We start from the raw sequence: 19,306 nt of genomic DNA, 5'->3' as shown, positions 1-19,306 counted from the left end.
AAGTACAAAATTAAGCCACATTAAGCTTAAGCACGCTAAACAATGAAGAACACAGTTTTGAAAAGCTTTCAATTGTAGAACACATGTACACTAAACAGCTTAAATAATAAAATAAAATAAGCCAGGGCATAATGGTCTCTGTTTCATTTCCTATGTCTTTCTTAATAATACCTAGCACTTGCTTGTATTTTTTAAATGTTACTTAGCTGACCTGTTCATGGGAATACCCACCTTAATCTCCAGATTTTCCTTCTGGGAAGAGTTCTTACATCCTATCTATCAACTGACATAACTCAGATATCATGTTCAAGCATGTGTTTGACAAAAACATTCAATTTTATGACTGAATTGACTGAAAAAGGCATTCCATTGGGGTTACCCTAAGAATCTGATACTTAATATACAGCTTGCACTAGAGGCATATTTGAAAAATGCATGGCTTCTTATCTTTATGTTCTACCATCTGTGTACAACAAAATTTTATACCAAGCACTGCTGAACTACCAGAAATATAGAATGATCCAAACTCTGCTTTGTCTCAGGCTATTGTTTGAAACTGTTGGCTCATCCTGGCAGACACCCAGAACAAAGAGATAGATTGAGCTACCTATATTTGAGGCTCAGGTTTGACACAGAGTATAACTTCAGTAGACCCTTTTTTCTTAAAAAATAAATAAAAATCAGGACTTCTGGAACTCTGATGAGAACAATTCATCTATAATCTAATTTCAGAGCTGACTTGAACACAAACTTCCCCAGCATCTGTCTCTCTAACATTGCTTTAAGGCCTAATATCTATGCTGGATTAGATACTGCCTAGACTTATTAGTAGCAGAGGAAAATGTATGAGATGACACACAGAAGCAATCAGCAGGCAAAAAACAAGCCAGATCATCCTCCCAGCAGCTGGAGGGATTCCTCGGCACACTTGTTGGAATCCAAAAGCATCTTTCTCAGAAACAACCCCTCTCAGTCATGGGTAAATTCCTGTAGTGAAATGATGAGGAACTGAATCTAAAAGAGGGAGAGGATATCCAAGATATGGCTACAGCGTAACAGCTTAATTCACATGTTAGACTTCTCAATATCTTCAGGGTATGTGCTGGGGGGCAGGATATGTACATTTACATGCATATTACTTCTCCTTATTTCTGTCACTTTTGTTTGATGTACACTTGCCATTAGTGTCCAAAAAAGTCATATCACAATAAAGATCCATCTTGCCCAATCCCTTATCTTTGACAATGGCTACTAGATTAAGGAAAGAGCATAAAAAGAAAGTTAAGCAATGCAGGGATATTCTCCCTTCTCCATGGACTGTTTCAAAGGTTTTCAGGTTACGTTTGGGTGAAGAAAACACTTTCCATAAGTTCTTCTAATTTCTTTTGAAACCAGCTGCAGTTTTATATTACTGAGCCAAGTTGTTTGTTTATCATATTCTCAACATCAGTTATGTTCTACTGGAAAAGCAACTCAAGTATTTGTGAAAAGACAGTTAATGACCAAATTCTGTTGTTAACACTTCATTACACTGGATTTTAGATTATATCTTGGATCTGCAAACACAATTCAGTGGAAAAACGGCATCTGGTCTTACATCATAGCATGAGATTATGTTCCAGGTTCCTAAATTAATGGCATGCAGTATTATTTTAGGTCTTGTAAATAACAAAAAGCAAAGAATAAAAATAATCTGCTTGAGTTTGTATTCTACCCTTAGGCAAAGACGGAACATCATTTCCAGGTATCATGACATTAAGCCACGTTCTAGTTCTTGGAGGGTTCATTGGAATGTCTTGGAGGAGCAAAAAGCTACATCTGCTGTATTTCAAGAAAGCTATCACATAGGGACACTTTACCTCTTACTAGTACTGTAGAACTACACAGAGATTCCAGATGTAACTGGGGTCCCTATGCACCAGCAGGTGTTCCAGGTACTATATGGCCCTTAAAAAAGACAAGGGGAAAGCAAAACTGGATTTTGCACTTTGTGGAAAACTTCAGTGTCTCTGAATATTGCAGTTTTCTTTAATAAGCACTTATAAGAAAAGGAAAAACTGCCAAAATAAAACCATGCCAAATAAACCATGCCAAATAAAAATGTTTTGCAATCAAAAAGTCATCTTCATATTTAAATTTTACATAAATTTTCTGTATATATCCCTGATAGTTACAGACCCTCCTGAGTTCTTCCTGAACACTTTGACAGACTTTATTACCGGTTATCTATGTTCACTACTCTGCATCATTACATCAGCCTTTTTTACATGTTAATGAGCAAAAAGCTTAAATGGAGATAGTTAAATATTTTAATGACTTCCAAAATAAAAAGAATCAGTACTCATTAGGGTATTGTGTATATCTCCATTTATAGCAAAGTAAATGCACCAAAGCAGCAAGCATCTAGAACTATATGATTTTTAGTAAAATGTACACACATCTCTCAACACAGCTAGAAAACACCTATTCAAGGGCAGAAAATTAAAACACTGTCAGTAATTCCAAAGTTTTACTTTCCTGTAACTACAGTGGTGGAAATTTTTAGAGCAAAATACTGAGTTTGTGAAAAACTCAAGGGCACTCACTAATATCACTGCAGTCACATATGCAAAATATAGTTGCTGTGTTAGCAAGGGGCTAGAATTTCCACAGTAATGTAACCATTTAAATTTTGTACCTAAATCTACCCCTTGCTGTTACACAGTAAGATACACAATAATCGGTGGCTATTGAGCTATGCAACTATTTCTACACTTCCTGATAGCTTTAGTCTCTGTTGAAATCCTCCAGCTTCTTCCAACTTTACGACTCATGACATTCCCTGCTCTTATGATCAGATACCCTATGCCTGAAAAACTTCTGCTCTCACTAAACAGCAAGAGGAGAAGGGAACCTGTTACACACTTGCTACACACGTGCAAATGAATATGATCATGTAACTTTTTCTTACCTCTCGAAGCACCCCTGTTAGGTTTCTCCAGCTTTTCACTCTGGTTTCATTGCTTCTGAAGTCTTTTGGAAAAAAAAAACAAAACAAAAAAAAACAACTGGAGTAGAGCAGACAGACAGCTTTGCCTCACACACCCCTTGGTTATTCCTTTCTTCCTAACCCTTTTCTCTCACTGAAGAGAATTTAAAGCCTAGGTTCCATTTGTGTGAGTTCCCGGTTTCACCAAACAGCAAATCCAAGAGAAATTCATCCCGCCCCCGCACCTGACTACTCTCCTCATATGTCCACATACTGAACTTTAACTGCTGAGACACAGCAATACCAAAAAAAAAAAAAAAAAAAAAAAAAAAAAAAAAAAAGATAAATGTGGTTGTAGGAGTTATGCAAAATATTTACAGTGAGCTGACATTTGGAAAACAAAGAAATCTTTTTATCAGTTATCTCCTCTCTACACTTTTTTTTTTTTTTTTTTCTCTTATGAGTACATTATCTTTTCATTAGCATTGAAATATCTCAGAGAAAGATGCAGGTTCACTTATTCCAGATTCTTCACAGGAAAGCTGAGTTTTCTAATGATTCCAGGTACAATCAGATGGCCAGACACTCATTCAAGCACAGAGTCCCAGGGTGACTTACCTGACTTTGGAGGTCACTGTGATCAGCACAAAGTTCCAGATGTTCCAAAAGGTGCTTTCCTTCAGAAGGGCTTAGAAGCCACAACTGGAAGAGATGTGGCTATAAGAATTGAACACCTCCCATGTACACACACATAAGGTGCTAATTTACAGTTGTAATCAGTAATATCTACACATATATAGATGTATTTCACAGCAAGGTGGATTTGTCTCCTACTGTGGGCTTTATTAAGAGAGTAAAGGAGGACACAAGAGCTCCTTAGCGTGAGGAGTACTTTTCACAAATCAGGAAGTCCTTATGGAACAGGACATGTGTTTGTTATCATTTTTCTTCTCTCCTTCCTATCAGCCCTGGCTTTAGATCTACTTTGTGTCTAGCATGGCAATACCAAGAATCATGTTTGCTTATGGAAAAGAATACAATGGTGACCAATAAAAATGCATTAAAGCAGGAAACTAAAACCATTTGTCAGGTCTTGTAAAATATGCCAGCTAAACTCTGTGGAAGATTCAAATAAGTTGTAATATCCTTGCCAGTTCCTTTGACTGGAAAGTAGACAAACGTAAACAGCATATGGACTAAAAATATCAACTCTTTACCTGCACGTGCTTCACTAACTCATTTAGTAAAGGATATTAGGTGATCTAAGCACAAACCTTTCATTCATAAAAGCAGCTTCTCAAAGCCAAAAGTGCTTAGGAGACCTAGCAGATGTGACTCTCTTGCTCCCAGGAATACTGAGTGGGAAAGCATCTTATACGCAGGACTAAATACTCAAACCCAGTCTCAGCTGGAAAAAATTACTTTTATAAAAAGTCTTGCTTTGGAATAGCAATAACATAAGTCACCTCACATCAAACTACCACAGAGGGAGGAGTTCAAAATCAAGGGCAACACTTGATTTCAGTTCAGAATGCTAGAACACTACCTCAGTTCACAATGAATGCTACATAAGTCTTTGAGCCATCGATACATTACCTACTAACATACGTATCTTTGAAGTAGGACTTTACAATAGCAAGATGCAGATTCTTATTTTAAGAAAGCTTTAAGCAAGAAAACTGTGACCTTGCAACAGGCATAGATGCAAAACTTACGTATATATCACATGGCTTTAAAAAAAAAAAAAAAATAAAAATAAAAAAGTTATTTCATTTCTAATTATGGAAATATCATGTTGTTTCTAGGAGAATCTACCACTTCTGATAGGAGGAAAACACAAAGCTAGAGAGAATCAAGACTTGTATCTTCACAAGATCTGCTCTAAAAACAACTGAAAAACTGTTGTTTTGTAGCTAAAGATGTGAAAGGTATCTCATCTTTCTCTCCAGTTCTAGGCACTGATTTTAAAGTAAATAAAATTTAAGTAAAACTTTCACTGAGATGCAAAAAATACATACCCTGCAATAGGAAACAAAGTAGGATGCTGTTCATTTTAATATCTCCTCTGAAACTTTCCAGTGTTTTTCTCATTGTGACAACTCTTGGAAAACTGAGAAAGCAACAGCACCTTTTCTTGTCCTATTTTTCCTTAGTGCAAACCACCAAAGCTATCACATCATCCGTAATTAGTTCAAAACTCATCATGTCTTGCCAAATGAAATGTCTTTCTGATAGCAACAAAGTAGAGATTTTAGACCTAAGATATTACAAAAGCAGTGTCCACTTTTTTTTTTTTTTTTTTTTTTTTTGGTAATACAGCAAAACCAAGCTTTTAAATGCTGAAATAAGCTAAAACAAACAAACAAAAAATATTATTTCAAAGAAATAAAAATACTTGTCAGTGTTATCAAAAAACATATCAATGTCACTTAAAAAAAATAAAAATAAAATAAAATAACCTAATTACTTGCAGCATTTGTATTTAAATGGAAGAAAGCATTCTGACAGCATGTAGTTCTGCCATGCTTTCTCCAATCTAGTCTAACTGATATTGTCTCAGTACTAGATATCCCTGACCTTGTGCAAGCACATCTCTAAGAGTAATATAACGAAGTCAACACAATCCTAGGTCGCCCTTTCTTAGAGAAAGGTCAGTAACATGAATCAGGGAAACAGAGAAAGCTCATGTGCTTCCAAGTTATCTGAATGAAGAAGAACAGCTATTTCACCTAGAAGCGAAAACCCTTGGCCCAGAGTGCACTCCACTTCTACCTGCATGACTTCACACAGGCTCATAGCTGCTAGGTGATTAAGTTAGAAACCAGAAGAAAGAGCAGACCCTGCCACAGACTTTAAGAGAAAAGATGTGCTCTGTTAAAGTTTGTTCCATTGATACATGCTTGGCAGACTGACTGTAGCATAGGACCTGACCCCAGATGCCTTGTAAACAATTAGGGAAAGTAGAGTAACTCAAAGTCAGGAAGTTGCTGACAGTAGGAGCCACAGAGGATGGCTTAAAGCGAAGAAGCACACCACAGTTTGTGCTGCTTGGAACGTCTTCCTGCTCCCTTTCAAAGTCCACAGATGTTTTAAAATTTGTTTCCAACTGTAAATGCAGAAACAATATAGTATAACACTATAGGGTCAGGGTTTGAATACAAGAACTCAAAATTACTCTAATCACTGAACCTTACATCAGGAACCTGATTTGGGCAAGAGATCCAATAGACTGCCAGGGCAATTAATGTGTTGTTCTAATCTGTTGTAGTATAAAAGTGCCTGATTACTTGACATGAAAAACATAGCATCTCCCCACTGTTTTGTTTAGAATCTAATGACTCTGTACTAAACATTTTCACCAAAACATTTAGACTTCCATGTAACACAGCACTTCTTTGCCTGAAACTACCTAAACAGTGTATGTGAAAATTCTCCTTAGCTGCAGGTTATAAACTACATTCCAGGACTCTGAACAGTTTTCCCTGAACTGCAATTCAGGTACAGCCTGCTTGAAGGTCAAATCCTTTGGAAATACAATTGCAAGACTACTTTAGAGTTTTGTTACCATCAAGCAACACATCTAAATATTGCTGTTCTTGTCCCCTTCAAGAAGGATTCTTCTGCATGGCTTAGGCTGAAAATATATACTGTATAAATTAAAATGTATACCAGCACTAGCCAGCCCATGTTATACTTTTTGCATAGATTTCCAAGGTTATTACACACAATCCTGTACAGGAATTTTCCTAGCTGGAAGATAAAATACAATATTGAAGGACTGACGCAAAATCTTTTCTTTCGAGTACGGTACAGTACCCACCTGAACTACTAACCAAGGACTGCCTCATCTTATGCCCACTGACACCAACTAGAGTTTCAGTCTTGAAATAACAGAAAAGTCCTGAACACTTCTCAGGGAATAAAAGCTTTCTTTATGCCAGCCCCATTTCAACTGCAAAAAGGCCCACTTTGGTGTTGGTGTGAATATGCAATATTACATTAACGTGTATTTTCTTCTTCCCTTTATAGGAATGGAAAAGTTCTGCAGAAGTGCCTTACAAAAGCAGTATCCACAACTACCCTAGGGATTAAATTCCTAGAGATTTTTTCTAAAGAAATAACCACTAGCTGTGAAACATGCTGTTTCTTTTCTCCAAAGAATGGTAGAGAAAGTGTGCTATGTTTGAGATTTTTAAAATTATTCAGTTTTAAAAGTTGCAAATACGCACAATTCAAAGCATATGTTTTCATGGCCCTTCTCTTAGATAATGCCATTTTAGAGTCTTTTTTTTTTTTTTTTTTTTTTTTTTAATATAATCTGGATATCTATAGTGCTTTTAGTGTTTTAAAGCATCATTCTGTGAATAAAGCAGAGGTAAGCATCCTCTGGAATCACTGATTTGTAATAAAGGCAAATTACTAAATTTCCACCTTCAGTCAGGAACAACAGAGCTGCTGTCAGTGGATTCACCTTTGTTCTAAGAACTCTTCGTATTCCTAATTTGTGGTAGAGAATATTTACTCCTAGGTTAGAGAAGGACCACAGCTACAGAAGTCCATATGTGTGAGAACAGATGAAAGCCTATTCCAAAATCTTGATGTATATTAATGTTCAAAAAGAGCTTTGAGTTTTTCACAAGTTCAAGCAAAGATGTATGTGTGCTTAAATGGAATGATCAAAATGATCAAAAGAGGTTGCTTCAGCTGATTTATGGAGATAAAAATAGGTATTTGTTACTGAAGAACTCATGTGAAGAGGCAAGTGTTTTCTCTTCAGAGCACTTATTTAACTCAAGAAAGCTTACATAACTTATGCAGAATTGTCCAGCATGAAATTAAATTAGTGGATCACTTCCATTTATGCTGGTTTTCCCATGCAATGTTTCCAAGAGTCTCTCTTTAAAACCATACTATGTATAGGGGATCATATCTGCTATAGTGATGTCGTAGATTTCAGTATGATAACTCACAGGAAGCAATATTCTTTTTGTTGTTGAAGGAAGGCTGGCAGAAGAACAACATACTATGCTAACAAAATCAAAAGAACTGCAGCTAGATCACACATTAGTGTCTCCCATCTCCAAAGAGGACAACTTAACTAGAATAAATATTATTCAATGATTATGATAAGTCAATTATAAATGTGTGTGTGTTTGTATTGCAGGGAATTGGGGGAGGAAAGGAACTGTATTCTACAGTATTCAATAGTCAACTACCAGTGATAATGGTGTTTTCTCTGCATGTCTTCTTGCAGACAAATCATTAGTGTTATTAATGAAACTAATAAACTGAGAACATTGTTTTAGTAAAATAGTTTTAATCAGCATTTAATGACAATACAGAAAGTACCTAAAGGTGATCGTGTCTGTGTTCGGTTTCACATGCACCTCTAGAAGGAGTTAAGTGGATTAGTCATTCCTGTGGATGAAAAAGAAGTCTAGACTAGACTAAACACAAGCCAAGATGAGCTATGTTGGAGAAAAAAAAAAAAAAAAAAAAAAAAAAAGGAACAGTCTGGGACATGAAATAGTCTGCTTGTGCACTTCATGAGAAAAGTGTAAGTCTCCAGGATACAGCAGATGGAGTGGATAGCTAGAATTTATGAATAAAATATAGTGAAAAAGTAGATTAGGGCTAAGTGAACAAGCAATAAAGACACAGACAAGGAATAATATCTACTGAAACCAGTGGGACACCTAACTGAGGACTGGAGAGCTGTGGCGGCAGGGAGGATATGCTGACAGGGTTTTAACTTGCAGGTGAGAAGTGGAATTGACTGGGCAAAGAGAATGACACAGACAAAATGGGAGAAGAATGAAAACCAGAAGAAACTGCATTTAGGAGCTAATAGTGAAGAAGAATTAAGCTAGGACTAGAAGAATGAGGTGTGAATTGGAATTTGGACCAGCTGGATAAGGAGGCTGAGATAATCAGAGCGGTGGGGAGACAGGTAAATCTGGTAGCTGCAGGGTCAACCCAGAACACAGAGATCTCAGTAGGCACAGAACAAGAAAAAAGGGTTTAGAATTCAAAACCATAAAAGAAGAAACTATATCCAGGTGAAGAAAGATAAATTAAGCTGGTTAGGTAGGTAGAGGCAGGAGAACAACTGAAGAAACACAGCTCATTGCATACTTAAAAGAAGCAAAGCCTGATTCCTGAGCAGTTGCTTAAAAAATTGTCTCCATTGTTCAATGAGTGATTTTAGGCCTTTTTCACTGAATAATAATTAAATTCTGCCCAGAATACTACATTATTTACACTTCTGGAAGCTTTACTGCAGCAGTGCTTTACAACAGAAATTTGTAACCACCACTTTGTCTTGCCACATCACTTGTGAAATGAGGGTGCTTTTTGCTTCATTTTATAGATGGGAGACAAAGAACAAAGTTGTTAAAGACAAAAAAATCTTGTATTATGGTGCACCCAATTTCAGGTGTGACATTTAAGAACACCTAACACTCAAAGCACAGCTCTTACTGACCTCAGTTTCAGTCAGACTCCAGGGTACAAAATCAGGCATGCAGAGAAGAATAAATGAAAAACACCTATAACACACAATCGATGACTACCTGCAAAGTCTGTCATATATGATTTGTCAGTATTATACAGGAATGCCTTGGCATATACAAGAATATAATTGGAGTCTCTAAAGGAGCACCTGAGATGCTGAACTCTCTTTAGAGCCCGGTTTCATTTGTTGCAATAAATGAAACAAGAATTGTGCACATAACCTCATTTTCTACATTTTTTGTGTTAATCTTCAAAGCAAGTTCTTCATGTACACTGAAACTTCTGTACAAAAAACATATTGAGATAACGCACAGTTAAACACTGCATATGTAATTCATACTGCATATACACATGGAGTCAATCATGGAAATTTGGCCTCTACAACACCACAAACAGAACAAACCATTTTCTTAGGATCACACAAAATAAAACAACAAATTTAACAACATTGTTTTTCCTCCCAAGTTTTATTAAGATTTCACAGCCAAAGTTTCAATTTAAGTTTACCATATACCTTTGTTTATTGTCCATGTAAGAATTCTAATCAGTAAATTATGTTTCTACCTTTTAATTTTGCTTTGGAAGGCTGTAGATTCAATTCAGTTGCAAAAGGCTTTCTAAATACATACCTCTACTACTTGTTGTGCCAGGAAAGCTTGAAAAAACTCATCATGTGAAGTCACTCTGTATTTCCCCGACACAGTGATATACCCTGGCTGCAATCCAGCCCCTTATCAAAGCATGCTAATTACTTCCAGATACTGAATGTTGAGATAATGGGATTCTCTGAAAGTTGGGCATGAAAGTGTATCCCAGGACAACTTGGACTCAACAGGTTGTGAATATCCCTTCAACAAAAGACAGAAGCAATCATGTAATCAAATCTACCTGGAGTTGTTCTGGGTAAGAAAAATGCTTGTACATGCTGTGGAAATATTTGAGATGTCTCAGAATCATAGAATCATGGAATATCCAAAGCAATCAAGGAATATCCTCACAAGAGTCATCAAGTCTAGATCCTGGCTCCACACAGGACCACCTGAAAATTAAACCATACATCTGAAAGCACTGTCCAAATGTTTCTTGAACTCTGTCAGGCTTGGTGCTGTGATCATTTGCCTGGGGAGCACACAGAATTTTTTCTCCTACAATGGTGAATGGCATCTCTGTAGCCCTTCCGTGTCACTTGACCTTGCTTCCAACATCCAGACACTTTCCTTTTCCACCTAAGCTTTAGGAGATCCCTGTTCAGCCAAGCCGAGTTTCTGCCCCACCTGACTTTTGGAATTGCCTACTCCTGAACTCTGAAGAGGTAAGCAGTTTCCCAGAAGACCTTACCTATTAGTTCCCTGAGCAGCCTGAAGTCTGCTCTCTCCATAGCCAAGGTCAAAGTTTTGCTGGCAGTTTTTCTCCCATCACCAAAAATTTTAAACTCAACTAGTACATGGTAGCAAAGACAGCCACCAATCACCACTTAACTCACAAGACCCTCTCTGCTCACATACATCGTATCTATAGGGGCACCATAACTAATCAGCTCCCTTAGTACCTGTATCAAGAAGTCATCTTCAACATACTTTAGGAATTCCCTGGACCTATTTGCATCACATGTATAGCATTCCCAATTAACACCTGGAAGCTCAAGTCACCCATAAGGACAGGACAGCTGACAGAGATCTCCCTTAATTCTTTATAAAATAATTCATTGGTGTCATTATCCTGGCAGGGTGGCCTATAGAAGTCTCCCACAACATCTGCTTTATTTGTATCTCTTAGTCCCTACCCAGAGGCTCTTAGTGTCATTGCCAACTGAAAGCTCCGTACAATGCAACCCCTACATCACATACATCACTGCCCCCAACCTTGCTTGCCCTACCTACCCCTCCTGAAGAGCTTATAACCCATCCACCACAGCACAGTCACAGGACTCTTCCCAACAAGTCAGATTTAAATTGGAAGGAAAATGCTGAAAGCTCGCTTGCCCAGATCAGAGATACTGACTTAAGACAAAATTCCCTTAGAATAACCAAAGGAGAGAGAGCACAAGCCTAGATCTTAGAGAGGAAAAAATACATTTAATTTGAAAAAAAAAAAAAAAAAAAAAGCTTCACCTTGTATAGTATCAAAAATAACATTCCTCCTATGCATCTCATCACTTAGTTGTACAATACCCCAAACTTATGCTCATCAGGTATATTAGTACATAGGACTTCTCTTTCTGATTCTTTAGTTAATGGATTGGGGATGGAAAACAACAACACTTAAATTGTTTCCACTGGGGTTTTATTTTCCCTTATCATCGTTTTCCAATGTGCTCATAAAATGGAACATTTAAAAGGAAAGAAGTCCTGGATTCCCACTCCCTACTAATTACTCTAGTCCCAGGATACAAAGTGTTTTGAGTGTTTTATGAAGGAATTCGAGTTTTTTTTTTTTTTTTTAAAAAAAAGTATTTGGAAAAACTTAAACAGATTGGCTAGCAGAATGGCAGCAGGCAGGGTGTCTATAACTTCATGCATGTCCATTATAATAGGTACGGCTCAGTAAAGATCAGTCCAACCTCACTGCAGTCTTCTCCTTCATACTCCCAGACAGCCCCTTATCATTACATCTAAAAATTTAGCAAGTTGACAGCTTTCATAACAGTTAAGAGATATCCTTCCAGGATATGTTCTCTGGAACTCCTCTGCTTTTTACTGTTCCAAGAACAACACACAAGGAAACAAATCAACTGTGGCAGCTAAGCTATTGACAATTTTTCTGAGCATTTAAGATGCCACTAACTCAAGATCAGTCATATGCCTGATAATCAGGACCAAAAGAATACAAAGATGTTTCATGCATTGTCCTGAACCTCACATCACCATAGCCTTATCTGCTGGTACCCAGGATTAGGCTCAATTTTGGGAACTGTAATCATAAATAGAAAGAGTTGGAAGTTAACCTTCAGCCTCAGATCTGCATTTCCTACTGTAAACACTGAGTGTAGTTTTACACGGCCTTTAAATCCATTTAGGGGGTTTTAATGAATGTAATGCATATTCTACTCTGCTATGACACAGTGGTATGTTTATTGTAACAACTGCAAATATTCACAGTATTTACTCTTAAGCTAAATTGTAGTCAAAATAGAGTGCAGATGTCTAACATGCAACACTAAAACAGCCAAGCCTATTCATATTGTTTTTTCAGTGCAATTCATGTTCACTTTTTCTCTGGTACCTGTGAAGATGAGCACGATAAGGGACATCTTCAGCTTTCACTTCTCTTGTACCAGTATTGACATTCCAGAGGATTACAAATTGTTGCAAGAATATCTCTGAAATCTTAAATTCAGGTAAGTGTCATTTCAAAACTCACAGTGTCTCCAGCTCCAATGATACTCTTTTCTCAACTAACTACAAAGAGCAAGCTATGACAATGCTCTACAGGACTGCCTGATCTTAGGCCCACCAAGTTCAACTTGAAAGGGTGGGAGTGGGGAGCCGTACTATAGAAGTAATCTTGCAGTCAAAAATAACCTTTTTTTTTTCTTGTGCAGATATTTCTCAGCTTGATCACCTCCTTAAGCCAGTTCATCACTGAGCTGCGAGATGTACCCGTGCCTAACGACACATGATAATGAGACAAAGAAGAGAGGAACTATGAGTGCCTGTGAGGAAAGCGAAGCTTTTTTGTTTGTTTGTTTGTTTGTTTGTTTGTTTGTTTGTTTTGTTTGTTTGTTTGTTTTTGTTTTGTTTGTTTGTATGTTTGTTTTTTGTTAAATCACAATTATACCAAAAGTATCTCTCTAAAGTATGCTAACGTAAAAAGCTTTACTTACGTGACACATTCTACACATCGACATAGGAGTAAGGGAGAACACGTCTCTTAAAAAATACTGTAAAATGTTACAACAGCTTGATAACAAGGTTAATTACACACTGCACCTCTTCAGAAGGCCGTGGCCCTACCATACGACAGCTTGATATATTTTCTACTCCCTGAAAAAATCCACATCTCAAGCAGACTGTGGCAAGGGTTCTGGAATCTAACAAAAAGCTTGTTTTCAATCACTAAATGTTCTGAGGGATGTAATTCTTTCTACAATGAAATATAAAGCTATTGAAACTTCATAAATAAGCTTAAGAAATTTGTATGGTTGCCTTATGCAGTACTCTAATTTTCAAATTCTGCCAAGAATCAAAGCATCCTGTCTGAATACAGCATTTATAGAATGTATAGAAGAAGGATGGAAAACCCCTGACTTTCTCTCTTCAGTTTTTCATTTTATTTTCAACTTGCTTTAACCTACAGCTGTCATCTTTTTTTTTTTTTTTTTTTTTTTTTTTTTTGTAAATTTTTTTTTTTATTTTTTTTAAAACCCCCCCATTTTTTTTTTTTTTTTTTTTTTTTTTTTTTTTTTCCAGGAAACATCTTCTGTGTATTAGTCTCAAAACCCCCACACATTTTGTTCTCTTTCCTTTTATAGCAATGAGCTGTCTCAGGGAGGATCATTAGCAACTTTTTTCTTTTTCTCCACAATTTATTTCTGATCCAACATATCCCTGGGGAGATGAATCGGCAAAGCACCAGTGACTTTAATGCCACAGTTTACAGTGGATGAGGATCTGGCTTTCAGATGGGGCTTTTATTTCAACTTTTGCAGTAATCTTTCCTTGGAAATAAAAAGAAAAGCTATTATATTTTAGACTTCTTGGCTGCAGACAGTGATGAAGTACTGTACAACAGACTCCACTGCTCACATGATTTCAAAGTACTAGAGAGATCTTTTAGTTCAGTTCCAGTGGAAGAAATATTTAATAGAGAAGTCCATCCTTCCTGAATGCAGTTACTGAAAAAGGTGTAAGAAACAGGGCTAGATACAGCCGTGATGTGGATGAGATGACAATTCCATTACAACCAATGCTAATGCTGAAATAAAGATCACATAGTTGATGCTGCTGGTGAGTCTCTCTTTTCCCATCAAAGAGCTGTAGGCAGTGTGGACTACAGCATGCCAAGTACGGGGACAATAGTTCAGTTTCTTTGATAAAATATAGGTGGCTTATGTTAAAAATAAAAATAAAAATAAAAAAAAATCAAACCAAAGCATGACAGTCTGAATGATATAAGCAATATGAAGTCTTCTACTTTTTTTTTTTTTTTAATCCTAATTGAAAAAATTCTATCATGACATTGATTCCAGACCCCAAATTATAGGTTGTCCTTCTTCATAACTCTACTTTTATACTCTGCATACTTAATCCATCAGTGCTGTAATCAGTGACAAGTTAAATTTGGAAAAAAATCTGCCACTAAACTTCTAATTTTGAGGGCTGGTCATGAGAAAAACTAGCTGGTCTACCTGAAAAATTTAAGAATGCAGTGAAAGAGGACTAAATGACAGCAAATAGACAATGTCTCTGACTGAAACATCCTCCTCATGGCTGCACATTCATACAGGTGCACTTTTGCAAGTCTAGTATTGTACTCTACTGACACCTTACTGTAGGGTTTTTTTCCCCAATAGTCTGAGCAGCTCTTAGATGAAAACTTCTTTCAAGGTAGCTGCACAAACACTTGTATATGTACACAAAGAAGTACACTTAAGCAATTTCTTTGTGCATTCTGCAGGTGTTTCACAATGAAAAGCAGGTCTCAACAAACGAGGTACAGTATTGCTAAGAAATTAAATACTAGACTTAGGGGCTCTGCAGTTATCCAGTGAGATCTGTTCAGGATCTATGTGAAAAAGTTTGTTGCCTTTAAATGCATAAACACTTTATTCTTTTTAATCAATGTGAAGGATAAAAACACATCAACACAACAGCTGGAAGCAATAAATCACGTGTATTTTGAAGTTCAACAGAAATTGTCTGATTATCTGACAAAAAGCACAGATGTAAACAGGCTTACAGTAAACATTCTGTTAACTACTACATTTGCCTGTGATGGCAGCTTTTGCTTATGCACGTAAGTACCATGTATTTTGCAAATGGATGTAAAGACTGCCCAAAGTGTTTTGTTTTAGACAGCTCGTTTTAATTCATGTTCAGATTATCTCCCAGAGCATCCATTTATTAGCCGGACTTGCATCATTAAGCTCACCTAAGAAACCCTGTGTGCCTCAGCTCCCAGTATAATTTCATGTCATTTCATAAACCCTATTTATGGAAGAAATGAAATCAATGGTAAACTAAAGGATAACTGAAAAACTCCCCACCCCTCCCCATCCCTCTACTCCCCTATAAAGTAGATACTGGTCTGTCAGCAATGGGGAAGCAAACTTCTATGCCATTCACTAAATGCCAGTTTCCTACAAAAGAGTAAAATCACCAATGAAGATTTGAACTGGCAACACTGCAGCAAGCTACAAAGTTTTCTAAAATAAATTTGTCAGGTTTGCTGTAAGGCAAGCTTCTCACCTGAAAGGGTAAGGATGTTTAGTTTCATGAGTTTGATGCATCCTTGTTTACAGACCATTGCCCTACAAGGTAAATAAAGACTCACCTACAATCTTTTCCCTTACAAGCGTACATCATACCTGTCATTGCAAGTAGCAGGTTAAATTGTTACTGCTGGACAACTTCTATTTATTGTGCCTTTCAGTGAATAACTGAATTCAGGTATCAAAATACTGCAGTGTTTTGCCAATCCCTCCCATACTGGGGCAGGGTGGAAGGGGCTCACCGCTCAGTGTATAGGGCTGCTAGTGCTGAATGTTTGCACTTCCCAAAGGATCATTCCAGCAGTATCTATTTGCAGCATATCTGAAGAAGTTTCTAGAACACCATGTTCCTGTGGCAAAATCACAGAATCGCTTAGGTTGGAAAAGACATCTGAGACCAGCAAGTCTGACTTTTAACACAGCACTGCCAAGTCACGGCATGACAATACACAGCATATGCCTTAATCCTACACGGCCAAGAAATCCTTAATTCTCAGGAAAATTGTATTTGATAAGTCAACAAAGGAAGGTGAAATTTTTCATAAAAAACACATTTGTAAGAACTTGTCAGTTCTCTAAAATACCACTGTCTCAATTTTAAACCCTGCAGTGATATCTCATGGCTCCACGGTACTACCAGCAGTGAACACATGTCAAAAAGCAGGGAGAAAACAGGGGAACATATAAAGGTGTAGAACATCAGGTAGCTGGTATTTATGTGATCTAACCTCTTTAGTTAATTACACCATCATTACAGGAAGCTTTATATCTGCTTTGCAAAAGCCAACAAGAAGTAAATTAATATTCTATATTAATTTACTGTTAATGCATTCTCTCAAAAAAACTTACCTAAATGCTCAGTCAAAACTGAGATCTAGGACTAAAACCATTCCAGTCTAAGAAATCACTGCATCCTTATATTCTTCCACAATTAAATGCAAGATCAGATTTTATTATTTAATTAACTCAAACCACAATATCCTTTTATAGGTCAGAAGAAAACTACCATATAATTGATTTTCTATGATGAACAACAAAGCTTCTAACTAACTGGGTCTCTTGGGAGTCTGGTTTCTTTCTTGCTTACGTTGCTGCAAACATTAAGGCACCTCACGGATAGAAACAAACCAGGGAGGAAAACAAGAGGTGGGTTATTTTGCTGTTGTTGGGATTAGGTTTTGAGCCCAATACAATTCTGGTGTGATTATTTGGGTGATCAAACTCAGGCTCTGGGAGAAAACTCAGCTGCTCATACCTGCATACTACCATGCCACCCCTGAGTCGTTACAGTTCACTGTAGCAAATCCTCACTGTGCCTCTTTCACATATGTGCACTCCATAGAAAAAAAATAAAAAAATATAAAAAAAAAAAGACATTGGAAACACAGCTTATTGGCTCATTTGACTAATTTTGTGTCCCACTACAAATATGCAAAAGTGAGTATGCCAAAGCAGTAAATGTAATAAGTAAAACCTCTAAAGCCTTAATAAGGGGAAAGAATCTAAACTGTAAGACTGTACATGATTTTATCTCTAAACACTTGGCTTTTAGTGAAGTTAATTACTGAAGCCAAATTTCGCAATGGCAATTTTTGGTATTTAGTGAGTATGATAGGGATTTTAACCAAAGGACATAAAAATAATCCTCAGAGAAACCCCCCATCTTCTATAGAAATATTTTTTCCTCCTTTTCCTTGGTAATCACTGGTCCTAGTACAAAAGGAAGGAAAACAGAACATCTGGAAAAATGACCTCTGCCATGTTCCTGAGAATAGATGGTTTACTGAGCTCCCTTACATAAACTACAATTCTTTGCACTTGATTGCCACATGAAGATGATATTAGATCACGTTAATATAACTTTCAGAATTGCACATCCTTTTTTTCTTTCTTTTTTCTTTTTTTTTCTTTTTTTTTTTTCCTTTAATGTTTCATAACCTGTATCACCTTCACTTAAAAATTGATTTTGCTTGCTCTTTATGTCTGTTCTGGTGTCGTATCGTTGGTTTCAGAGATTTTTGACCTATCCTAAAGAATTTTATCAGTGTCATACAAGAAAAACAGAAGCAGCAATGTTTGCATAACTGCCTCTAATTGCAGAACTTGACAGCTCAGACCTGTCAATCCCATGCTTTTTGTTGTTGTTTTTAGTATTCTTCCCTCTCATGTGATCAAAACCCCATATCCCCAGTGCTGTAAAGTAACAGTCATTTAGAAATAGACCAGCAGATTCAATCAAGCACAGAGCAAGGCAAAAGGGCTAGTCACAGGTACGGAAAGAGTTCTAAGTGAAAAATAACTGAGGAAAGATATGACAGATGTTTATAAAGCTGTGAGCAATTTGGAGACAACGTCTCATTAACAAAAGGAGAGGATGTCAACTAAATTCAGATGCTGGCAGATTCAGAGTAAGCAAAATGTGCATGTATTAAGTAAATGAACATTTCACACCATGATTTTGTGATTGCTAAGAGTTCAAATCAGCAGTCAGTGTGAGCAGTAAAATTGAAAGTAAAGAATATCAGAGGTCATTAAATACAAAGATGCCACCTCTTAGCTTTAGGAGACCCCAGTCCTTGAGCTGTTGGAGGATGGGAAAAATCTGCAAGTATTACCACATTTCTGCTTTGTTCTGTGCTCTTTATACAGCTGCATGTGTGCATTGTCAGACAGGATAGCAGCTTAGAGAGACATTGGTTGGATCAACTGTTGTCATCCAGGCTTCTATGGCTAGTTATCCTAATGTCACAAGTGACATAAAAACAAAAGTAAGCAATCAAGCCCTACAGATCAAGTGCAAGCCTGTTGCCTATCAAAGAACAACTCTGATTTTTAAACCAGCATTCATACTTAAGGACTGGTTTAAGAACAAGAGCCCTTGCAGCAGTATTTATCCCACACTGACTTTCAGGGACAGGGAAAAATAATTTGAACAGCTTCTGCTCAGCCAAGGATCTGACAATTTATAGAATTATACAGAACACAAGGATTCCTCCTACAACTCAGAAAGAAAATTGTTACATAAAGCCTGAAGTTGAGCTCTCTCTAACAGTAGGATCAACTAAATAAAAGGATGTACACAAGTCACTTATTAAACAGAGCAGAAAGACAATTTCCTGTAATGAACACCAGGGATTTTGTCCTGAACAGTTATAACTTCCAGAGTGCTCTGCTTCCAGCTCTAAATTGCTCTTTTGTATGTCTCTAGGAAGAAAAACAGGTGAAGAAATATTCAGCTGCTAGTACTGCCGGAGGTTCCACTTCTGACTTCCAGAACACAGTCAATACCACCTTCCTTGCCCATGGTACCTAAAAAATAGGGTATAGAAATTGTCTTAGTTTAGAAGGACATTTTCAGATCATGCTTTTTTTCACTGTCTTCTGATGGATACCTA

The 19,306-nt window shown here is 37.0% G+C and overlaps 1 protein-coding gene across 1 annotated transcript in view; it reads right to left on the bottom strand.

Moving 5' to 3' along the window:
• COL6A6 (collagen type VI alpha 6 chain) overlaps nt 1–5,715 on the bottom strand; it is a 52,179-nt gene extending 46,464 nt beyond the window's left edge. The window contains exons 1-3 of the mRNA XM_035318618.1: nt 5,698–5,715; nt 3,587–3,670; nt 2,951–3,012 (exon numbers count right to left, since the gene is read on the bottom strand). The gene's annotated coding sequence lies outside the window, so the exon portion shown is untranslated. The remainder of the gene's footprint in view (nt 1–2,950; nt 3,013–3,586; nt 3,671–5,697) is intronic.
• Nucleotides 5,716–19,306: the final 13,591 nt, after the last annotated feature.

The sequence above is a fragment of the Oxyura jamaicensis genome, chromosome 2 (assembly GCF_011077185.1).
Source record: "Oxyura jamaicensis isolate SHBP4307 breed ruddy duck chromosome 2, BPBGC_Ojam_1.0, whole genome shotgun sequence".
NCBI lineage: Eukaryota > Metazoa > Chordata > Aves > Anseriformes > Anatidae > Oxyura > Oxyura jamaicensis.
The sequence above is the reverse complement of the archived record's forward strand: the minus strand, read 5'-3'. Positions and strand labels throughout refer to the sequence as shown.